This window comes from Pogona vitticeps, chromosome 6 (genome assembly GCF_051106095.1).
Source record: "Pogona vitticeps strain Pit_001003342236 chromosome 6, PviZW2.1, whole genome shotgun sequence".
Taxonomy (NCBI): Eukaryota; Metazoa; Chordata; class Lepidosauria; order Squamata; family Agamidae; genus Pogona; species Pogona vitticeps.
The window spans coordinates 59,076,517-59,100,966 of NC_135788.1; positions in this window are offsets into that span (position 1 = coordinate 59,076,517).

Sequence of the window (24,450 nt, forward strand, 5' to 3'; positions counted from 1 at the left end):
CCCGGAGCGAGAACGGGAGAAGGAGGCAAAGACAAATCGAGATGCCTTTCCCCCCCCCCGCGCGTCCCCCCCTTTTTGCGGACCTTTTCTTTCCTTCGGGGCTCCCCCTTCAAATGGAGATGGTACAGGCTCTCTGTGCTCCAGCCTCCTGGGATCCGCAAGCGAAGCAGTCCGGCAGGCTAGCCTTCCGAGCGGTCCTAAGCACTAAAAAGTGAAGCTCAAGATCCCGCTTGTGAAGCCAGATAGGAGGACTGCGGAAGGCTCCAATGCAGATGTTCCCCCCTTCCTCTTCTGCAATTAAAAACACACACGCAGAGCGGGAAGGCTGCGTTAAAGTTACAGAGAGCTTGCCTTCAACAAATCGGTATTGCAGGCAAACATTACTGTGGCCTTCCTAAGGGAAGCCCTTCAGAACTACTTCTAAAGACTGTTCCTTCCCGGAACTGTCTGAGATGAAAGTTACTGCACTGGAGCTGTTGCGGGATAATGTCTGCTGTTGTTCACTGTGATATGATGTTCGCAATTAAGGCAGATAATGAATGCATATCTCATTTTCAGGCTATAATTTTGGCAACAGCAGGTGGGGAAAACGAACGTGTGTATTTAAAGGCAACAGGATAACATTCTGGAATGATCCAGCATGTTTCTCAGAAATGCTACTGGTTGTGTGGAGAAGGTCGGGAGGCTCTGTTTTCTGTCAGGAGTTAATTGGACGACAACCAGGCAGCTGGGGAGCTTCACTTAATGAGCTGCATCTTCAGTCTAGGAGATAACATACTGTAAGCTGCTTGCTAAGAAGTGCTGTACACTCAACTCTAAAAAGAATAATGGGGTGGGAAGGGGAGGGAGAGATAACTGAAATAAATGGCAGGTCCCAAATGGCTGCTGAACATGGTGGGATGAAAACTTCGACAATTTCTTTCTCTGTGGCTTGAACTTGAGGGAATTCCAAGACCAAATTTAAGCTGTGTTAAGCTGTGAGAAGGCAGCTGTAACAGGAAATCAAGTTTTGAAATCATATTTGTGTATCAAATGTATGTGTCCAGTGCCAAATCTATACAAGCTAAATTAGCCAATATTATGAGGGAGTTCTAAATATAATTTTAAAGACAATAAAAAACTTTTGAATGCTAATTTTGGTAATACTGGGAGGTGACTTAAACCTAACATAGTTTAGGACTTCAGCAGTCATAATCTAACTATGGATAGGTTTGGCCCTTGTCATCTCTCTTAGCCTCACCCTAAATCACATTCTGGAAAGAGGCATCAGAGTAGAAATAACAAATACAGTACAGTAGCAGGTGAGTGTTTAGGATGGTGTGAGTTAGTGGTGCAGTGGAGTGTAATTTATTAATGTCTAGCACAGACTCAGCCAGGGATAGAGAGAAAACCTGAGAGCAGCCATACAGGCATGCTAAATGTGATACGCCAGCTAGCAACCCATATTCCCTTCACACTCTGTTATTATCCAGAAATGGCAGTTGATTGTCTAAGCAGAAGGCAGGGCTCGCCCAAAATCCTCTGTCTGCTCTGGCCATGAACCAACTATGGGTGGGGTAGGAGTGGGAATGAGGAAATGAGCTGTATCCTGGGATATATTTGAGCATGGGCAAATCTTGCTGTTCAGTCAAGACCCAGCAGATACCAACCCAGTGATTTTGTGAATGCTTGTTTATTTATTTCCTCCTCTGATGGCAAATGATGCACTGCACTTGGGAGCACTGCTGTAGTGGAGGCAAAACTCCTCAGTGGCCCAGTTGTCAGTGACAGAGATAATACAGGGAAGTTGCTGTACCATGTGTGTGCATTTCAGATGGAGAGATGCATTGCTCTCCTTGCAATGTAAAGACCCTTCTCTTACAAAACTCCAGCAATTCATATGATAGACAAGTTGCTAGTAAATACATTTCAAAGAATGAGTCATTTTCTATAAACTACCTTTAGAGAGGGAGGGGTGGCTTGTCTCTTGGAGCATGAAGCACCTTCTATTTCCCTCCTCCTGTCTCTGCAAAGTGACACACTTTTGAGTGCTGTCTGTTTATCCCTAAGGAAATTGTTGTTTTCCCCAAGTCTGGAGGCACAAGCTGTTGACATAGGCTGTCATTTTTTGCTTGCCCACTGTAGTTACAGAAGACAAAGAAAGAACTTTTAACAAAAAAAAAAGAAAGAAAAAAAGAACCACAATCTCCTTGTATTACTATAGCACTGAATAGAACATAGATTGACAGTGTGGATCTTGTATTGGCTATTTCTATTGTTCCAGTCAAGCTGGCAACCCTGAATCAACTCAACCTCAATGTTAATTTTCACGGAGTTCAATCAAGAACTACCAACATCTATTCAGCCACATTTTGTCCAGTTAGGCTCCTTTTCTCCTCTGCTTATTTCTGTTCACTTTGCAGGGTGACTTTTTAAACCTATAATTCAGTATTCCAACTCCCAGAGGTTGCTGCAGACTCCAAGAAAGCAACTTTTCAGTACTTGGGATGATGATACCAGTACAATGTGTTTTTTTTAATGGAATGAAAGCTTCTTTTCTCTAAATGAAGAATGATAAAAATTACTCCCCCATTTTAAATATCCCATTTGTTAATATGAACTAAATCACTATAATACTTGCACTGTATTGTGTACCAATCTCACAACAGTACTGTATAAAATAAGATACCATTACTCCCAGTCATTCTATAGAGGACAAATTGAGACTAAAAGATAATAGATTCTGCTTGTAAACTCAAATTATATTTTGTAAACATTTATTTTTAAATACATTGTCACACTTTTATACAATAGGGCATAACAGTTTTGTATCCTTTCCTACCTTGTATGCGTTTCTCAACTTTTTCTTCAAATTCACCTGCAATGCTTAGTTTCCCTCCAAAGCCTTTAGACCCTTGCTGTTCAATAGAGAATAAGTCAAAGTACAGAAACAAAGTTGAATTTTATACTTTTATCCATTATCCTTGCCCTACTCTGTTGCTAGTAAGCTTTTTATGGGACTGACATTTATTGGGGTTTATTCTCAGAGAACTGGTCACCAGAAGTGGTGCCAACTTTGCTACCCAGCCTCCTTCACGATAAGATCTAGGGGAACCTAATTAATGCATTCCAGTTAGCTCAGGAAAAGGTATATGATGTTACCCTTTATAGAAAGTATTGGCATGATATGGTCCGTGGCCATATGCATTCTCCTAGGTATTTTTTTTATTTTTTTGCAGTTCTTCAAGACCCCTTTTCAGACAATTCAATATGAACAAATTTGCATACACCCATCCCAGCCCCCCTGTTCTGATTTCCAGTTCTTCAATAACCCCAGGAAAGCTCAGCCTTCAAAAAATGTTTTAAGCAACAAAAAATAACAAAACAATAATAACACTGAGAATAGCACAGCTGATTCTATACTGGCCTGGAATACTAGATGCATCGCCTCCTTTAACCCTCCCTGCTACCACATCCCTACATAGCATGAAATGTTATGTTGGCTCTTTGTTGGATGGAGAAAATGAAAGGGGGATTGAGGAAATGCAGCATTTCTCACCTAGTAACAGCCATTCTATTAGGCTAGCCCAACCATTTTTATCACTGCTGGTCATTAGAGAACTGCTATTTTAAGAACTAGTGCCTAGCTTTTCCTTTTTTTTTTTTTAACCTTCCTCCCATCCCATCTCCTTTTCTTTGAATACTACATTTTTCAGACCGTGTGCCTATGGAAAGGGCTATAACAATAATGGTATTTGCAAACTGCTCTGAGAAGCCTTTTTGGCTAAATAAATAAATAAGAATAAATAAATTTAAATATATAAGAATATAAATATATAAGAACTCTTGTGTAGCTACTACTATTGCACAGACCAGGTATAATGGCAATGCATTTCCCAAACAACATTCTAACTCTTAAGTCTGACAAAATGGACACATTCCACAAAAGCTTACATTCAAATATATCAGTCTTTAGGGCACCACAATGTCTTTTTTGCTTTTGTTTTGTTTTGTTTTGTGTTTCTTGTTGAAATGCTTGCACAGACTAACCATGGCTACAACTTCAAAAGCATGGTATATTACTGTACTCTGAAGAAAGAAGTGAGAAATAGCCTGAACACAAAGATCCAGCTTATACGTATTTTCTCGAATGTAAAAAAGGACTGGATTACTCAAAATTAAGAATGCACAGAAAATTCTGAAAGCATCTAGAATCGTTTGCATGTAGCAGTGGAAATAATACCGCTAATTATGATGATAATGAAAATACACACAGCTGCACTAAAGCACTCCATTGGGAGCTCATTGTCCTGTTTTAGCTCCATATTCTGCACTTGAGGAAAGTGAATCAAATGGCTACATTGTGATTGCAAAATGGCAACATAATTGCCCACAAAAGGAAGGTGGAAGAAAATGAAATCATAGTGAGTACAAAATGGGTGTGTGTGCAAAAGTGACACAAAAACACTTGTTTTAGAGGGATGGTTCCAAGCAACTATCCATGTGTCTTTTCCACCAGCAGGCAAACAACCTTTTGCATTCAGGTAGATTTCTGGGAACCAATCTCACCCAATACAGAGAAAGCTCTTAAATGGATGGATAGTGATTTTTTTTTAAAGGGGGGTGTTTTTGTTCATGTTATGTATTTGTATTATATTATATTATTGTAAGCAGCCTTGAAATCTCATTTGTGGGAAAGTCAGAACCCAACATCCAATTAAGGACTGCTTGATTCCCAAACGGAGAGTGTCCTGGTGTCTGTGCACTCCAAAACAGCTGGGCAGAGTCCGGGTGACTCAGCCAGGATGTAACACAAACCCCCTATCACAAGTCTGTTCTATAAAGGACACTTGCTTATACTTAATTAAGTTTAGCAAGAGAAATCAAAAGAGAAAGCACATAAGCTTTGGAGTCTGCAAGAACAATCAAAGCTCAAGCAAAAAAGGACTCTGTAGCATTCTGTGGCCTAACAACTATTCTGGAAGCAGGCTCAGCAGACCTGCTGTTTAAAAGACCATTCTTAAAGATTTTAAGAATTTTTTAATTGAAAAATAAAGTCTTTAAATATACTCAGTTTGTTGCATAAGCAAAGCATAAGTTACATTTCCAAAAGATATTGCAGTTAAAATCATAACAAAATTCAACTAGCAAAAATATAGCTAAAATTCTAGAAAGCTTCTTAAAGGGTAGACAAGGGTTAGCCCCCCCACATCTCTCTCTACTATTCTACATCTTAGCATAAAAAAACCAAAATGGCTCTCCAGAATCTGGAATCTGGAAGGAAAGCTATACATCTAAACAAACAAACAAACAAACAAACAAATAAATAAATAAATGCACTTTGCATACAAAATGAAAGTAAGTTAAATGGCTAAACTCATTAATGCAAATTTGCTGGGGTGACTTAGAGTCACATTGTTTGGGAAGAAATAAGGTAAACAAGTTCTAAAAATTCAGAGTATACCTTTTCAACATGGCAGCTCCTCCTTTGTCCATTTCTATTTAAGTATAAATGTAAAAAGCATACAGTACAAAATCAAGGTTGACTCAAAATCAAGTATGTGTACTGAGTGCTAAGCAACAAAGATAACATCTGTCTTTGTGAACACTCTGATACATTCCTACTGAAATGTAAAATATAATTAATATTATTATGATGGTTGTTGTAGGTTTTTTGGGCTATCTGGCCATGTTCTTGAAGCTTTTCTTCCTAACGTTTCTACAGTCTCTGTGGCCACATCTTCGGAGGATAGGAGTCAGAACTCTGTCTGTGCTCTGGTTCTGGCTCCTGTCCTCTGAAGATGCTGGCCATAGAGACTGTAGAAACATTAGGAAGAAAATCTTCAAGAGCATGGCCAGACTGCCCGAAAAACCTACAACAACCATTGTATCCTGGCCATGAAAGCCTTTGAGAATTCAATATTATTATGATTGGATTTTATATTTGTGTATATACAAATTATACAATTCTACTCACACGTTAGAAGGCCTGATAGCTCAGGAGTAATCATGGCCAGACCATCCAACTGGCAGAAAGCAGCAATTATTTGAAACATTCACTGAGACATATTTATTCTGCTGAGCATATTTCAAGTGCAGGTGTTCATGCAGGTGTCCACTTATTCCACTGGTAAGATTTCACTGCTTCCTAACTGGGATGTGCTTTGCCACTTCCAAATTCACCCATGCTTGAATAAGGGCACACAGACTGGTGCCCCAATCTGCCTTGTGTGTTTTTTGGAGAGATTTTGACTTTAGCTACGTCTTTGTCTCTGCCAGTTTTTGTGTGTTTCTGGTTCTCTGAAAAAACTTCAGAAATGCAGACAGCAAGGCCAGGTCATAGTTTAAATCATGCAGGTAGAACAGAATTGCTTCTGATGAGGCAGCGTCTCTCAGCTGAGTTGGGTTTTGTTTTTGTTTTTTATCCCCCCACATTTTATTGACAGTCACCAAAAGAGAGTCTTCACTGGTTTTGAAAAGCAGCACACAGGAAGGAGTGAGAGAAAGATTTTCAAGACAGTCCTATATAATTTGTTTTTGAAATAGCAAAGCAGGGGCTCTGCAGTTATATACCGTAACTACCTTTTCTCTTTTGCCCAGCCCTCCTCTTCCTTGGATCTGATATTAGTGAAATTGCAACCACAATATAACTTTGCTAATTTAATGAGTGACTGCAACAGAAAAAGCAAGAATGGATCATTCCTGAGATAAAGAGTACATTTTCCTTCATATTTCTGAGTTTTTCTTTCACTTTTTGCACTTGTTACTATGATACATGAATGCCAGATGTAATGTGAAGAATCCAAAGGTGTGCTGCCCCATACTGTTAATGTCTATGAGTTCTTTGCACCACCTCACAATCACCCTAGAAATGCACAAATACCCTTGATTCAATTCATTTTTATTCTTTTCCTCAAAAATAATACACAACCATGGTCCTTAGATTTCTTACACCAATATTTCTCAGTATCAGGCCCAAATATCATCTTAGCACACCAATAAAGATTTTTCTAGGATCATATATGGAAGTGCCAAAAGTACCTGATAGCAGTTGTTGTTTCAACTTTTATATCACCCCATAGTGTCAAAATGCTTTTGGGCTCGTTTACAACATAAGTGTGCAAACTGCATTTGCATGGTTGGCAATAGGTGGGTGTGGATCTGATTACTGAAAGGGAGATGAGAGATAACTATTGGTTGCTCTGACCATTCTAAGTAATGAACGATAAATAAGAACTGTAAAACCTGAATTCAGTGACACTTCTGAAAATGACTACAATTACATTCAAAAAGTCTCAAGGCATTTCCCTTTTTCAGGAAAACTCACAACAAGGAAATTGGAGGATCTTCCAGTCTAGTTGTATGTTGACAAATTTGTATCCTTATTGTTTCCTTCAGGCTTTGGATCAGAATTGGAAGCTGATTAAAGTCATGTGTCACAGGTTAAAAAAAGACAGAGAGACATTAGAAACCACTGAGGCATTGGAAAACTGTTCCTTTATCATTAACTTAATTTATCAGTTCTTCATTAACTGATGCTTCTTTTTTAATTCATTAATGGCAAGCCACTAGCAGAGGCCAATACATTATGGTAAATGCCGCTGATTTATTCCTTCAAGTTATTATATCATGTCACTGTGACTTCTGGAACCACACACTAATTGCTTTGGTATATTTTCATATTTTAGTGCATGCCTTCTTTGTCAACTGAGATTCTTTAGCATTATGAGAATTTGAATATATGAATAATAGATCTTAAATGGTTGGTGTGGAAGATCATATAATCTATAATTGGATCTTTATCATATATTCATAGTGTGATATTTTGTTTGCTAAAGACATCACATATACTTTTATCCATCATAATCATCTGGATGTTTGTCTAAAGATGCCATGTTCAAACCATCACCAAAACAGTCCTCCTCAACATGGAACTCTTTAGATGTTTTGGCTGCAGTAGTAGGCATCCTTCAGTCTCGAAAGACTATGGTATCGTGCTCTGTATGGAGGACTTGGAACAGCGTCTAGTGTGGCTGAGGAGGCCAATTCGAGAGTGACAATCCCTTCCACACTGGAGACAAATCCAATCTGTCCCCTGTCCAGCTCCCTGGTTTTGCTTCCTTTGTGACTTCCTCTTTGCCTCAGCCTGCTGGACAAGGGTCTCTTCAAATTGGGAGAGGCCGTGATGCACTGCCTGCCTCCAGGCTGAACGATCAGATGTCAGAGTTTCCCATCTGTTGAGGTCTATTCCTAAGGCCTTCAGATCCCGCTTGCAGATATCCTTGTATCGCAGCTGTGGTCTCCCTCTGGGGCGATTTCCCTGCACTAATTCTCCATATAGGAGATCCTTTGGAATCCGACCATCAGCCATTCTCACAACGTGCCCAAGCCAGCGTAGACGTCGCTGTTTCAGTAATGTATGCATGCTGAAAATTCCAGCTCGTTCTAGGACTACTCTATTTGGAACTCTGTCCTGCCAGGTGATACCAAAAATCCGTCGTAGGCAACACATATGGAAGGTGTTCAGCTTCCTCTCCTGCCGGGCACAAAGGGTCCAGGACTCGCTGCAGTACAGGAGTGTGCTCAGGACACAGGCTCTATAGACCTGGATCTTGGTATGTGTTGTCAGTTTCTTATTGAGCCATACTCTCTTTGTGAGTCTAGAGAACATGGTGGCTGCTTTCCCAATGCGTTTATCCAGCTCGACATCTAGAGAGAGGGTGTCAGAGATGGTTGAGCCAAGGTACACAAAGTCATGAACAACCTCCAATTCTTGTGTGGAGATGGTAATAGAGGGAGGTGAGTCCACACCCTGGCCCATGACTTGTGTTTTCTTCAGGCTGATTGTTAGTCCAAAGTCTTGGCAGGCCTTGCTGAAACGGTTCATGAGTTGTTGGAGGTCTTCAGCAGAGTGGGCAACAATGGCTGCATCGTCTGCAAAGAGGAAGTCCCTCATGCATTTCAGCTGGACTTTGGTCTTTGCTCTCAATCTAGAGAGATTAAAGAGCTTTCCATCTGATCTAGTCCGGAGATAGACACCTTCTGTTGCAGTTCCAAAGGCATGCTTCAGCATGACAGCAAAAAAGATCCCAAAAAGTGTTGGTGCGAGGACACAGCCCTGTTTCACTCCGCTTCGGATGTCAAAGGGATCTGATGTTGAGCCGTCAAAAACTACAGTGCCTTTCATTCCATCGTGGAAGGACCTGATCAACGCCCATCATTTTGAACTATCAGCCATTCTAACTGAGTTTGATGAACTATGTAGTCCAAAGCATTTGGAGGGCCTCAAGCTATAAAAGTTTGTTAAAAGGTTTCATAAACTACACCTTATCCCCATTTCCATCCTTTTCTCCTTCTATGGCTAAGATCAGCAGGTGATAGATGAGATCAAGGAAAGGGTTAAAAATTCTTCTGTGGAGGATCCAGTTCCCTATCTTTAAAGCAAATAAATAGAGATGCTTACTAGAGCTCTCTATGAATACACCAAGTTTTGCCTGCAAAAAGTGATTTATTTCCTCTGTAGTAGGACTGATCCTGCTGAAAATCATTTGGAGAGTAATTTTTTTCCCTTTATGCATTTATTCATCCATTTCCTGCTTTACTATGGTGGTTGTATACTTATACCTACTTATTTCTTTTGTTCTAGCCTTGAGCAAAATTAGAAGAACAATAGCATAATTAAGAATGCATGTTAATGCTATTTCCCTGCTCAGTTAGGCACTAAATATATGACTCATATATAAAACTGGAGCATAATATGCTCATTTTGGTTATTTCTCACTTACAATGAGAAACAGGGACCAGGAAGGAGACTATGAATCAATGAGTAACAAGCTGCTTCCAGCTTGGTCAGTGTTTTTATGCTAGCCAATGCCCACATTTGTTTGCATTGATAGTTAACAGAGAAATGATCACTGAGTTCACAGCTTGCAAAGTGAATGTTGCAGTTGACTGTGCTTTCAGATTTCATCTGTTTTGTTAGTGCAGCTATGGAGAGCATCCAGGTTCTTGGGTGAGGGAGAGGAAACACTGAGAAGATGCAGGTGTTTCTGAGACAAGAGTCTGAGCTGGCTCTCTGGCAAACAGATAAGCTGGGGAAACATGTGGACAGAAAAACCAAAAAAATTTGGAAGTTCTCAAGCAGGGATGGACAACTTGATAGCAGCTCAGTTTTTAGCAAAAGAAAGATGTTACGTACAGAAGTCAAAGTCTGGGGCTTTATAGCCACAATTAGACTTCACTGACATCCACCATCAGTCAAAAATTTCTGGAAAAGTAGCTTCAATATTGTTGATTGTCCATCCACATGGGTGGTGCTGAAGATATAATAAGATAATAAGATGCCACAGTCTGTTTGCCAGAATCCAACCTCCTAGCCTTTCCAGCATGGGACATATTTTTTCCATGGACACATTTGTGTAACTCTTCCTTAGGAGAAAATTGAGATGGCAAACAGTATAAAAAGCTCCTTTTGCAGCCACTTTTGCAGCTGTACCTGCTCAAGTGAGGCTCACGCATGAACTGGACACAGGCATGAACTGATAACCAGAACAGATGGTGTAAAATGTACCTGTTCCTGTTGATATATTGGCAGACACATCCCAGCCCAAACAAATTCAAAGTAAAACCAGTAATAGTATATCTTGGAACTGATTCCTGCCTTGAGCAGGGGGTTGGACTCAATGGCCTTACAGGCCCCTTCCAACTCCATTATTCTATGATTCTATATGACTAGAATATGAAATACTGTAGCCAGGTCCAGTCCCCGTTCATTCAGAAGTCTGAACCTGGGGTTAGAAGATGGAAACTTGAGAAGGATTTGGGTTCATCTGCATACTTGTGATGCTGCAGATGTTTCTGTTACTAAAAATACAATAGGAGCAACAAATTAATTCACTAATAATTTTCATACCTTTTATAGCATCTGAGATCTGCTACCTCACAGTAGTGCTGGCTCAAAGGGTACTGGAAGTTACTTGTCACTGTTTTGGTAGTTTCTAAAGCTGAAAAAACACACATTAGTAATATCTTTCTGATAGTAAGCCTGTCCAACTATGGAGCAGACTGCCTCGTGAGGTGATGGACACTCCTCCACTGGATGTTTTTAAAGGAGGATTGGATGGTCAGAGATGCATTCTTGCTTCAGCACGGAGCTGGACTTCATGACCACTTGGGTTCTACAGTCCAGTTATTCATCACTGCAGCGGCCGTGGTGACACAGAGAACTGAACTAACCTACCAAGTTCCCAGGACGGTGCACCCCCTTCCTGGGAGGTAAGTAATACTGACATTGGAAATGAGAACACTCTGTGTCCATCTGTAGGATGCCTTGATGACAAGCACTACAAGAAATGAGTGCTTTAAACATAAGTAACTTCTTGTGACTTCCTGGATTTATTATATGTTAGTTTGGGAGTAAAGTAGAAAGAAACTGTAGTAGTTCACATTCAGCAAGCACACACACACATACGCCAGAGCTTTGAAAGATATTTTGTAAAAGGTAGTTGATTACAGTTATAATTTTAATGCCCTAAAGTAGTTAGTCACTATTACAAGTACATTGTGTAATGAATAACTCTTTTCTTTGCTATTTCTCAAGAGTAAATAAAATAGTTGCCTAATATATATAGCAATATTGCCAAAGGTGGATGACTGTACCCTTGAATACTAAAGAAAATTGAGGGAAATCCGTTTTGACAGCGATTATGGGACCAATTCTCACCATCTCTTTCTCTACTGAGTTTTACTTTCTGCAAATAATGAGCATGCAGATGAACAGAATACAACATGCTCTAAGTCAGAAACATGCCAATAAAGTACAACTTAATTTGTCAAGGGCAGAACATCACTACCTCCAGTCCCAGATGAAATCTGTCAAGTGACTATTAAGTGTAATTGAAACCTTCAAGAACTGAGGCATGGTTAATTGCAGGTGGAGAGCAAAAGAAAATGTGGGGGAATTGTCTTCTTCCCCTGAAAATGGCAATCATAATAATGTTCATGCCAGTCCTAGAAATGGAACAATTTCTCATCAGAAGCAACGGCAAGAAAATAGATGACATTAGATGCAAACTGATTATTTCTTGAACAGGAATGGATCTATCCAATTCTAATGCATCTAGGGTGAATGGGGATCATGTTATTCCAATGAATCTAGGCCTCACTATATGTGGTGTATATATAAAAACAGAACCAGACTCTTCCCTCTGGGGAACCATCTCTTTGCTCCTCTGGCACCAAATAAAAGTAGAGTGGTGATGCCTGATTTCAGTTCAGCAAGTAAAGCTGCAAGAGAACCAGCATGCTTTTTGCTTCAGACTAGGCTTTTGTCAAAATCTACTAATCTCTGAAAGCCATCCTGAAAGCATTTTAAAAAGATTCATATGATATTGCCATGCATTGTGTGAGAGGCCCTCACTGGTACTTTTTCTTACCTCACTGGTACTTTTCAAAGAGAGCATTTGGTGAGTTGGATTGGAAGAACATGTTTTGGATGGAGGAAGAATTCCCAAAATTTGAAAACTGAGATTCTTTTCTATTTTTGGAATTCTGTTTAGCAGCATGAAAGCTAGATACATTTTTAGTTTTTAAAAAATTACAGTCAAAATTTAAGTTAGCAGATATAACCAAATGACCAACTATTCATTATGCAGAGGCAAACAATTTTGCCTCAAAGTATTAAGTAGAATTGACTAACAAAGTAAATACTTCAGCAAGTATTTTTACTTATATTTTAACTTTTGCCTACTCTGCTTATCATGAATGTTGTTGAAATTTGGGTAAGGCACTTTTAAAACAAATTATCAACTGGTGCTTTTGTTTTTAACTTGGATTTCATTAACAGTATAATCCTGTACATAGCTATGCAGAAATAAATGTGTACATGATGGTAGTCTGAAAAGACTTAATATTTTATGATCAATCAGATAAATCACTGTCTTCCAACGTCAACGTTCAAAAGCATAATTTGGATACTTTTGAAATTTAAAAATTAAATTAAAAAATCTGCAAAGTGTCAAATGTGTACAATTTTTCAAATAAATAGTAATTACATATTAGACATGTACCAACATACTCTCAGTTTTCCCCCAAGATTTGGTACTTTCTTTCAGCCAATTTTCAAAAATAAAAAACAACCAACTTCACAATTGTTTTTAATATTTAGGGAATCATAGAATTATAGTAGTAGAAGACACCCACATGGGTGATTGGATCCCCAGCTACAGCATTCTTGGCAGAAGGGGATCCAACCTACTGTACTATTTGTTAGGTCCTGGTCTTTGACCATAATAAATTCAATCCAATTCATATTCAATACAACTTTGCTTAAAAACCTTAAATGAAAGACAGGTCATCAGTTTCTGAGGTAATACTTGTCAAATAGATTTTATGCTGAGGAAGTTCTTTATGTTTAGTAAAAATCTTCTTTGTTTTAATTTCAATGCATTATTTTTGGAACTACCCTCTGAAATCATAGAACACAAGCTTGCTAAATCTTCCATGAGACACTGTTCATATATTTGAAATGGCTATCACATCACCTTTCAGTTTCTCTTCTAATGATTAAACATTACCAAGTCCTTTAACAAATTCCTAATAGAACTTTGTTGCTAGATCCTTTGCCATCCTGATCACTCTCCCCTGGACACATTCCAGGTGTTCAATATTCTTCTCAAATAATAGTATCCAGAAATGGACACACTATTCCAGGTCAGTTCTGACCAAAGCAAAATAGAGTGATACTATTACTTTACCTGACCTAGATAACACATTTCTTTTGCTGCTGCCTAGATTTGCTATTTTTGCACCTGATTTTTCTTCCTCAATGTAGAATTATATGTTTTTCCCAGATGAAATGTATTTTGTTTGATTTGACCAAATTATCCAGTGTGCTATGGACATCTTGAATTCTAATTCTGTCTTTTGAACAGTTTCTCCTCCAGGTTTGGTATTATCAGCAAATCGGTAAAGATTGCATTTCAGATGTCTGGGTTATTTACCCATAAAGAGCCCCTCCCCAGGAAAGTTCCCTCCAGGCACTTAGAGACCCCACAATCACAGGATAGCTTCCCCTGACTCTCCTCTACAAGCCCTGCAGGTTTGGTGAAGTTTGTGTTTCCCCAAGCCAACTGCTAAAGGCCAATTTCATGGAGGACCAAATTTGCGGGTGTATAACTCAGAAACCCAATCTCCACCAAATTTGGAGGGATTGTAGAAGAGAGTCAAGGAAAGTGTATCTGTGATTTTGGTGTCTCTTGGTGCCTGGGAGGCATTCTATAGGGTTTTTAAGTCAAGATCAATAATCAGAAAAATCATAAATTTGTGATTTGGAATTCGTCAACAGTGATGGATTACAAATTGCAATGAATCACCTTTTTTTTTTAATTCTCATTTCTCATGATAACTCTTGGACTAAAGCCATAATTGGTTGATGCACCATTGCCAAATAGGGATCAATAGCAGTTCTTCATCATTTTGCAAAGAAGTGACAAGTGGGATGACACATGGTTCTGTCTTCAAGTTCAAGTTGTTAAATATCTTTGTAAATGACTTATAAATTTATTCAGACAATGGGAAGGGGTTACTACTGCATATACATACATGTACAGTCAAATGAGAAAATTGATTGTTTTCTTATGTCTCTTGTGAGATATGTTACTGTGTTGTTTTTCACACTCTGAAATGAATGTTACCTTCTGAAACAGGAGATCAAAATGTTCATACAACCATAGATTCTTTGTTGTGGCCTGAAACAGAGATGAAAAGTGTTTCCTTTTCAGACTGCAACTCCCAGAATCAGCCCTGGATTAGCCATTAAGCAAAATAAGCATGTACTTAGGGCATCAACAAGGGAAAGGGGCACCACAGAGTTTTTTCAGTGGCAGATTTGCCATGTTGTCATTGTCGTTTAGTCATTTACTCGTGCCCGACTCTTCGTGACCCCATGGACCAGAGCATGCCAGGCCCTTCTATCTTCCACTGCCTCCTGGAGTTGGGTCAAATTCACGTTGGTCGCTTCGATGACATTGTCTAACCATCTCATCCTCTGTTGTCCCCTTCTCCTCTTGCCTTTACACTTTCCCAACATCAAGGTGTTTTCCAAGGAGTCTTCTCTTCTCATGAGATGGCCAAAGTACTGGAGCCAATGGCGCACTCTCCTTTTTAATTTTTTTTAAATTATATGACATAAACATAAAATACATATACCAAAATGCAAATAGACTGTGTTCCTCACCATTATAGATGGGACCTCTTGCAATAATCTTCTTTTTCCTCCATCTATTCTTCTTTTATTGTCCTCTTCTCCAGAAATTGCATTGATTCTCGATTTGGAGCTTTCCCCTTTCCTCTTGTTAACACATATTCCAAAGATCTACCCATATATCATAAAAATTATTCTTTTTCAACTCTCCTTTCTTAACCTTTAAATTAAAAGTTAGCTAATCATTTATAGCTATATTCCATATTTCATTATACCACTTGTCCATTCAAAATTCAGATTTTGATTTCCATTGCCTAGCTATTATTAGTCTGGCTACTGTTAATAAATTGACAGTCAATTTTTTAATCATCTTATCATATTCCACATTCTCAAATATTGATAACAAAGCAAACTCAGGATTAAATTCAATATCTTTTTCACATATATCATTTATTTCTTTAAAGATTAGTTTCCAAAATCTTTGTACTTTTTCACATTCCCACCACATATGAAAGTATGTACCAATTTCCTTCTCACATTTCCAACAGACATTCAGATAACTAGCGTTAATTTTATTTAATTTTGTCAGTGTTAAACACCATCTCAAACCCATTTGTTTTAAAAAAATCTCTTATTCTCACTGACATAAATCTTAAAACCCTCATTTTCCACATCTTCCTCCATTCTTCCTCATTTATTCTTTTTCCAAAGTCTAGTTCCCACACTCACTTCAATCCTTATTTCTCACTTTCTTCCTCTTCTAAATCAAGCAGGAATCCATAAATTTTACTCACTGTACACTTTACTGAATCAGTCATTGGAATATCTTCATATGATAATAGAAATTGTTCATACTTCATGTATTTTCTATCTTCATTGTATTTCTTTGCCCATTCATTGGTTCATCTTTCTAATTGCATATAATTCAACCATGAAATATTCTTATTCTGAAGGATTTGTTTCTTTGATCTTTCGATCTCATTTTATACAACTAGTCTTTCAATCTAATCACTTTCCTTTCTTTAAATAATTCCACAAACACTTTCATATTGACAGGAAAATTGTCTAATTCAGTCACTAATCCTAGTGGAGAGTTAAATTGACATAAATTCTTTCTATATTTATACCATATGTTTAACATTGTCTTTAAAAACAGGTTATTAATTTCGCTATTTTATATTTCTTGACCATACCAAATAGGTATTTTTCAATTTTTCAATATTTACCTGCAATTCTGATGGTTCCATTTTCCATCAAATTAACCTTTCTGGGTCGTATATAATTTCACCAATAAACTTCAACTGATTAGCCAAATAATAATCCTTTATATTTGGTAAACCTATACCACCTTTTTGTTGCTTTATACCAATATTATTTTATTTATTCTGTAAAAAAACTTGTTCATTCTATTTGCCAATATAGCAGTAAATATTTTGGTTTAATAATGAAAGAGGTCTATACGAACTTGGGTCTGTTAAATCTTTATTGGGTTTTGGGATAAGAGTTATTAATGAATGTTTCCAAAAGTCTGGTTTTTTTTCACCTTCCAATATCTCAATATAAAGTATTTTTAACTTAAGGATCAATGTTGATTTAAAAGCTTCATAATATTCTGATCCGATCCCATCAAAGCCTTGAGTTTTACCGTTTTAAAATTTATTAATAATCTCTATAATCTCTTCCTCATTTATCTCTTTTTCTAATTCTCTTTTATCATCCTCTAACAGTTTACTCTTAACATTTTCTTCAATATAATTTTCAATATCTTCTTTCGATGCACTATTACCTTTATATAAATTTTGACAGAATTCTTGTATTTAATTTTCCTTCATTAGACTACAATTCTTTCCTGATTCATCTTTAATCACTCCAATTGTATTTTTTTGATATTTTAATTTGGGCTATTCAAGCTAAAAGCTTTGAACTTTTATTACTATATTCAAAAAAATTTCTCTTCACATATATCAAATCCCTCTGGACCTTTTCTAACTCTATGTTTTCCAACTGCTTCCTTTTAGTTTGAATCTCTAATAATTTTTATTATCTCTATCTATAAAATATTTACTTTCTAAATCTTTTAATGATTCTTCTATATTTTTATATATTTTCCTCTCTCAATCTTTTTATTCAGGATTCTCTTATAGAAATTCCTCTCATAATTATTTTTAGCGTGTCCCATAACACTTCTATTTTATGCCCACCTGCTTCATTAATCGACCATATTTCCAACCATTCTTTCTTAACTCTATCCACTACATCTGTATGCTGAAAAATATTGGAATCTATTCTCCATCTACTAGCTTCTCTATAGTCCTTCCTAACTTTCATCTCCATCAGCATCAGCGCATGATCTGTTATAGTTATCACATTAATATTTGTATCTACTACTTTTGAAATGAAATTTTGCAATACAAATATAAAGTCTATTCTTGAATAACTATTATGTACAGAAGAATAATACATAAACCTTCTTTCATCTCCCTTCAGTTCTCTCAATATATTTTTTAAATCCGTGGTTTTCAGCATCTTACTCAAAATAGTACTTCTTTAATTCAACTCATATTTTTTTTACATACATATATATCCTTTACATCCAAAATCATGTTAAAATCTCCTGCCATAATCACATATCCCTTTCTAACCTTCTCCATCTCTTTAATCAGAGTTTTATAAAATTCTCATTGATTCATATTCAGTGCATAGACGTTTACTAATGTATAATCTTCTTCCCCCATTTGACCTTGTATTATCAAATATCTACCATTAATATATTTTACTACAGTACTTCTTTTACTGCAAAATCACAATATTTAGATATCAATATAGCTACACCTTTGGATTAGGAAGTCCCAAATTCTTTTTTCATATGTATATTTTGCAATTTCAGTTCATTAACTCCATCGTTTGATTGATGAGTCTCTTGTAGATAAATAATACCAACCTTTTTTTTCTTCAGTAATGATTCTCTTCTGTTTCTCTTTGTTACAGAACCTAGGCCTTTTTTACATTTAAAGTAGCTACCCTTATGTTTCCCCCCATATCCTTTCCATATTCTGTCTTTTATTAGGTCCCATTGTGTATCCCACAAAACAAAAACAAAAACACCCTAAAAAACAAATTCACCCACTTCTCTATCTATTCTCCTATCCCTAACTTCCCTCTCTACCTATAAGCTCTTTTCCTCCCTCCAACTTCCCCACATCTCACTAAAGTTTGACGCAAGCTCTGGGAGGGAAGGAGACACCCACACCAGTTTGGGCCCCAGCCAAATATTCATTCCTGTTTCACCCTACCCTGCATTCTCCTTAACAAACCATATCCATTCATCTAAATCCTTTAAAAATGCAAACATTTCCTATCTCCAATATGAATGACAGCTTTTCGAAACCAAATAAAGCATGTTACGTGTCCTACACAGCAATAGGACAAAAAAAGTTAGCTTTTCATTACAGAATCAAAATCACATTATTTCTTTTAATGTACTTAGTGCTGAATAATATAATTTCCTAATATTAAATGTATTGCACAATCCACCTTTGGATCTAGGTCCTCCGCACCTATCTAAATCTAAAGTAAGCACAGGCAAACATTTTCTTTGAGTTTACTTTTGGTGAGATCAGTGTCTCTAAAATGTTCATGTTAACATATTTGCTAGTCTCTTTTACAGAGTTTTCTTTTGTGCTGTATTTTATTCCATATGAAAAACTGAGGTGCCTGCAAATGCCCCAAAGAGGAGGAAGAGCCTGATGCCATCCAGATGTTTGGTGCTACAACTCTTGTAATCTGTTTTCCTTTGTTATACAGTGGGGTCTTGACTTGAGAACTTAATCCGTATTGGAAGGCGGTTCTCAAGTCAAAAAGTCTGTAGGTCAAGTCTCCATTGACCTACAGTGCATTGAAAACCGATTAATCCCGTAACAGGCCGTTTTTATTCCATTTTGGTTTTTTTCTGGTCTGTAAGTCAATTCTCCGGCTGCAAGTCAAACCTAAATTTTGCGGCCAGAGAAGTCTGTACCTCAAAAAGTCTGTAAGTCAAGCCATCTGTAAGTCAAGGGTCCACTGTATTGGGTGCAGTTGATGGGAGTTGTAGTCTAAAACACCTAAAGCACACCAGATTGCCAGATCCTTAGCTAGAAGGTTAAAATAAGTAGGAAGATTCACTTAGGATAGAAGAAGGAAGTGATACCTTACCTTTTTTCTGACTTCTGAAAATTTGAAGTAGACAGCCTTCTGAAGTGTTAAATCTAAGAAGTTGGTATACATCCCTATTTCCCTTGGGACCCTCACACTGCTGTTCTGTAAAAAGTAACTGTAAAGGAGAATTCTCTGTATGCTCAAAAAGTACACCTTCCAGATTCAAAAACCAATATAGTTTTGCAATCTTCATAGAGGCCTAGAGGTGTATTTAAGCTTCATTTCTCCTAAAAATATTAAAGCTTTTGGATCTAGTAAGTAAACTATTAGCAGACTTGCTTGCCAGCTATTGAGGCCAATGGGTCCGGCAGAGCTTCACAACCTTGTATATGGACTGGGCTGTGAGGGTCACTGGTTTAAACATCAGATATGAAAGAATTGCACTGCTGGGAGACACAGCACACTTCCTAATTTGCAAGTTCTGCACAATCAACTGGAAGATCATTGGCTTGACCGGTAGGGAAAAAAATCTATATACATATAATGGTTGTTTTAAAAGAAACCAGTAATTGAATATTAAATGTGAGATTGAATTTAAAGTTATACAGTAGATGTATATTTGAAAAGGCTTCATTTGTTTCAAGCAAGTCTGATGGTCTGCTTTGAAACATATACAGAATTACAAAAAAAACAAACAAATTGTTTTTCCTCTCTCTCATCTGTTTTGTAATAGAAGTGTCTACTATTGAGACTATGCTTTTTTAAAAACACATGCACAGACATCTATCCATGCATGAGAGATGTCCTTTTAGGGTAATTTTTTAAAAAGCAAAAATTGTTTACTTTCATTGTTGTTATTTGTAATGTTCTTTCTCTGACTTTGGTGGTTACTATTTAAACTTTTTATAATATGGAATGAGAAAACGACAGTATTGCCTGAATTGTTAGATTTCCTTCTCTCAAAATGTGGCAAAATTGCCCAACACATGCTGGAATGCATAATGGGGATATTTTTTAGGATGGTTGGAGGACCAATAGAGGTGCTGGGGCTATGTTTGGGCTGCATTAAGCCTACAGGCCACACATTACCTATCCTGTTATATATAATCAGCAGCACAGCACAGACTCTGTCTCTCTCTGTGCCCGAAAAAGAAGAGGGTAATGTGAGGGGAGAACACCCTTAAGTAACCTGGTGTCCCCCCCTCTTACTTGCAAGTCATATGAGACTAACCAGTCTCACATCATCCAGGGTGGAGGGCAAAGAGCCAGCCTCGCTGCCCAAAGTCCGTGGACACGTCAGCAACTGCAACATATGGCAAGGAAGGCATATCACATTATCCAGTGATCAGCAACAGGATAAATACATTTTATACCACAGCCCAATAGCTATTTGTACTCAGATGCTTTTAAAGTTCTCTCATTTTATCTTCTAATAGTGCAACTAGTTTACACTTGCTACATGTGTATGCCATGTTATTGTATTTTTTATTGTATTTTAATTGTTGTAAGCTGCCCAAAGACCTTTGGCTAGAGTGGGTGGCATATAAGTTAAATAAATAAATAAATAAATAAATAAATAAATAAATAAATAAATAAATAAATAAATAAATAAATAAATGTTGTCCGAGGCATGAAAATGAACATTGCTCACACTTTGCAGATCACCAACACTGAAGTGTTTCTTCCCTCCAAGATTACTGCTATCTTTTTACTTCCCTTTGCTTGTCTGTGAGTTTCCATTGCTTTGTCTTCTCTGCCTTGAAAGATGCTGGGAAAGTCCACTACTATATAACTTTTTGCCTTTCCCTCCCCAAATCCAGGAATAATGAGCTGAGTCACAGGTTTAACTAGGGCTATAAGTTTATTTATCTATTAAACTGTACCTCCTGCAGAGGAGTGTACCATAAGATGGAAAATTTGGTCAGGATCTAGGAGTCTCTTCTATTCTCCTCTCCTGCACTGACACAAGTGAGTCCAAACCACTAGATCTATGTTATCTTGCTTGCAGCCCATCACTGGCTGGCAAACACCTCCCAAGCCACTGCCTCCCCAGGCTTTGCTGTCGCTCACCGAGGCTCACCTTAGGTGAGCAAAGGCCAGAGCCAGCATCCACCTAAGCAACATCCCCCTACTTTAGCAATGGAATCTCATGAACCATGCTCCAGGGACATTGGATGGGCCAGCTCTCACCTGGGTTCCTTTTTGGGACTCACCACTAGTCCTTCCCTTCTGTACTATCTGCCAGTGTAACATATTTAACACAGCCCCGCCCTTGATCTTCCACAACTGTCCTATGAGCAACCAGTGTGGGATAGGCAAAAATTTCTCATCCATCTTTTGTTTAATATCCCAACCAAATGAAGCAGGCCAGAAATTCCTATCCAGCCTCAAAGCAACCAGCTAGTTTTGCACTGAAACCATGGGTAGGCAACTGGGTTGTGTCATCTTCACAAGAAGAGGGGGTGAGGACAGGGAGCCCTTATATAGGCTGCTCTTCGTGCCCTCACCCTCCAATTAAGGGGAAACAAAAGTTTCATTTCCCCTTGTCTCTCGCTACAATTGGGGAGAAAACCCTGAGGAAGGAGCTTTGTCCCCCTGTACAGCTGAAGGTTGTCTCCTTGGTCTCCTTTTTATTTTATTTCTTCCTCCACTTTCCCTACTACTCATCTCCTGTCAAACTCCTGGATGTTTGCTCCCTGAGCTTGTCTCAGTTTTATTCCTCTGCTGCCCTCTGTAAGGAGTCAGGAAACAGAAATGTATGTAAACAGTTGTATTTATATTTTATTTATCACCACAAGCCTTGTAAATTTGGACATAAGGTGTGTTTTGATTACACAGGTCCCAAAAGGTACAAAATGGATTTTTCCACCAGACATCAAGCACTGCATTGTGCTGAAACTGTGTGCAAGGCAGGGGTGTATGGGAAAATTGGTTCAAAATTCGGAGAGGAGTACAACAAGGCTGTATATTGTCTCCCTGCTTATTTAACATATGCAGAATACATCATGCGAAATGCTGGACTGGAGGAATCCCAAGCCAGAATTAAGATTGCCGGAAGAAATATCAACAACCTCAGATATGCAGATGATACCACTCCAAAAAAACAAAACAAAACTAAGATCATGGACACTGGTCCCATCACCTCCTGGCAAATAGAAGGGGAAGTTATGGAGGCAGTGACAGATTTTACTTTCTTGGGCTCCATGACAACTGCAGATGGTGACAACAGCCACAAAATTAAAAGACACCTGCTTCTTGGGAGGAAAGTGATGACAAACCTTGACAGCATCTTAAAAAGCAGAGACATCACCTTGCCAACAAAGGTCCGCATTGTCAAAGCTATGGTTTTTCCAGTAGCAATGTATGGAAGTGAGAGCTGGACCATAAAGAAAGCTGACTGCCGAAGAATTGATGCTTTTGAATTGTGGTGCTGGAGGAGGCTCTTGAGAGTCCCCTGGACTGCAAAGAGATCAAACCTATCCATGCTGATGGAAATCAACCCTGAGTGCTCACTGGAAGGACAGATCCTGAAGCTGAAGCTCCAATACTTTGGCCATCTCATGAAGAATTGAAGACTCCCTAGAAAAGACCTTGATGTTGGGAAAGTGTGAAGGCAAGAGGAGAAGGGGAACAACAGAGGACAAGATGGTTGGACAGTGTCACCGAAATGACCAACATTAATTTGACCCAACTCCAGGAGGCAGTAGAAGACACCGAGGGCCTGGTGTGCTCTGGTCCATGGGGTCACGAAGAGTCGGACATGACTTAATGACTAAACAACAACAACATGGAAAAATTAGACTGATTTACTTCCTTGCTCTCCCCCTAGTTAGGTTTCTTATCTTATTCTTTAACCCTGTCTACTTTTATCAGACAGTTTAATGCTGGCACCTTTGTGCTCCTTGGAAAGAATAAGAATGCATACTTATATATAGCACAGACTTGCTGCAGAGTAATCAGTAAAATGGCTTATTTGGAACCGGGCTGGAGAGATGTGCATCTTATGATTCTATAGTGTTCTTTGTTTTATAGGCTATATTTCAACCAGGCACTTAAGTGAATTGTTCCATTGTTGATCAGAAGAGCCCATCATGATATACTCTGAAGGTATAATGCCAGCACAGAGGTCTTGTGTGGTCATTGTTCAAAAACTGAAATCCTTATGGATCATCCCGATGTTTTAATACAAAGCTTCGTACAGAGTCTCTTGGAGACATCAATTGGCATCAGGTCAATTTGATTCTCACTAGATTCTCTAACCTTCCTAGTATTACAATAATGCACAGTTATCAGGGTGCTGATTGTGTTACTGGTTGCTCCCTGTTGTGTAGCAGAGTAAAACTGCGAATGAAGAGATTGTATCACATGAAAAAGGAAGGAAGATCATGTATTGACATCAGCAAGACTTGCGATCAGAGAAAAGTGGAGGAATTTGCCCAAGCGCTTGAGGAAACTCTTCCAGGCCTGGCTGGTGCAAATGCACCTGAACAATGGGAACATTTCAAGAATGCTGTTTATAACACCGCCTTGTCCACATTTGGCAAGAAGAGCCAAAAGAAGGCAGACTGGTTCAAAGCCCATTTGGAGGAATCGATGCCAGCCATCGAGGAAAAGAGGAGAGCTCTAGCAGCATGCAAACCCTGTCTTATTGAGTACAACTTGCAGGTTCTTCAAGTTCCTCATAGAAAGTCCAACAGACTGCCAGGAGATGTTCTAATGATTATTGGCTTCAGCTCTGCTCTCAGATAGATAGCAGTGGACACAGGTAACATCAAGGGAATGTATGATGATATCAAGCAGGCTTTAGGTCCAATACAGAAGAAATCTGCTCCTTTGAAAATGCTACAGGTGTGATCATCCAGGACCGAGCACAGCAGACAGAACACTGGGTGCAACACTACTCTGAGCAATATTCTAGAGAGAATGTAGTAACCAAAGAGGCATTAAATAACATTGAGTGCCTGCCTGTCTTGGGAGAGTTGGACAGCGAATCAACTTCAGCAGAAATAAAAGTGGCCTTGGATTCCCTCACCTCCGGCAAGGCACCTGGGAAGGATAAAATCCCTTTTGAAGTGTTGTAAAGAGACCATCACTACTGAGCTGTATGAAATCTTTTGTCTTTGCTGAAGGGAAGG